Raw genomic sequence first — 1746 nt, 5'->3', positions numbered from 1 at the left:
TTTGACAGGTTGATGTCAGGCTGCACGGGGTGTGAGCTGTCACCTGGAGAATATGGAGCTCACTTACCAAGAATCACATCTCTCAAGAAATTACTCTCTGTCTCTTCATTCTTTCCTTTTAAACCTCAATATTTTGACAGAATCATTTCATTGAAATGCGGAGAGTTTATCTAATATTTTTATTTATTCTTTCATGGGATTTGGGTGTTGCTGGCAAGGCTCACACAGTGTTGCCCATCCCTAATTGTCCTTGATCTAAGAGTCTTGCTAGGCATTTCAGAGGGCAGTAAAGAGTCAGCCACATTGCTGTGGACCTGGAGTCAGATGGAGGCCAAACCAGGTAAGGGCATTAGTGAAGCAAATGGATTTTTACAACAATCAATGATTTTTTCAGAGTCACTATTACTGAAACTAGTATTTAATTCCACTTTTCATTAACTGAATTTAATGTCCACCAGCTGCAATGGTGAGATTTGAACACGCACACCCAGAGCATTAACCAGGGTCTCTGTATTACTAGTTCAGTGATATTATCACGACACCACTATCTCCCCAAAGATAGCCAATGAGTGACCCAGATTTATTTCTGAGGAAGAATCTAACGTGACACCAAAAGTTGAAATGCATCACCCTCTTTATTTCACAGTGAGAATACATTCCCAGCAGTTTGAAAAATAAAAGACAAACAAAGGCAAGAAGACAATGGCTAATTTACTCCATGAGAGAAGCCTTTGAATGGGTCACCTGTTAACAGGGGTAATATCTGAATAGATCATGTTCTCAATCACAGGTTCAGTTTGTCGATGTTCCGAATGTGAGCTCCCAGTGTGGGTGTGAGGAGATGGGAATCTGAACCTTATTCCATGTTCAGTCTCTGGATTCTAATTTTAGATTGAGATTCTTTCTCAGTTTTAAGCTGTAAAATTTCCACTGCAGGTTCCTCCCGATTCTAATGAAAATTTAACGTGTTGGTGGTGTGCATGGGAGACGTGTGTGCTCATGCTGCGGGGAAGCTTTTCAGTGGTGAATACTGTTGTCAGCTGACAATGCAGCAGGTACAGGTGGGTTATAAAGGAGCCTCCTGGGGAAACAGGGAGGATCTTCATCATGGCCACAACTTTCCTGCCCAACTCTATTGCTACTAACAGGAGAATTATTGAGAGCACAAAGGCGGCAAGCCTGTTTTTTAAATTTAAACTTCACTTGTAAGTATTTCACATTACATTGGTTTCTCTTTATTCATGTTGGCACCATCGTTATTTGTTGAGACTAATTTAATCAGAAAGCTCGATGTCCTGGCACAGCTCATAGTTGCCACATCTTGATGGTTACAGAGGAATTAGGGAGATACAATATTATCTCTTCCAAAATAAAGGTGTCTTTTAGTTCACTCTTTATTGAATGTTTATGTTAGTGTCCAGGGTTGCACTCACTGCTCTGGGGAACATGGTTGAAGTTCCTGGCTCAGCTGGCTCTCCCTTCTATGCATTGTAAAGGAGATTGTCTGAGATCACCCTCAGCAAGGGTAATTGGAATGTTGTAGGTGAACTCAAGGACTCAGCCAATCAACAATTAGAAATGGATACACATGTCCTGACATTTTAGGTCCCTCGTTTTCTGATCAAAAACTCCCTTTCCCCAGCAACCCTACCCCGACCCCTACCAGACCCAGGATACCAGGCCCCTCCTATTTCACCCCTCCCTGCCGCCAACTCCACCCTCTGCCCTCCTTGGAACTTTCTGTCT

Source organism: Carcharodon carcharias, chromosome 5 (assembly GCF_017639515.1).
Source record: "Carcharodon carcharias isolate sCarCar2 chromosome 5, sCarCar2.pri, whole genome shotgun sequence".
NCBI lineage: Eukaryota > Metazoa > Chordata > Chondrichthyes > Lamniformes > Lamnidae > Carcharodon > Carcharodon carcharias.
This window is presented reverse-complemented; position numbering follows the sequence as displayed.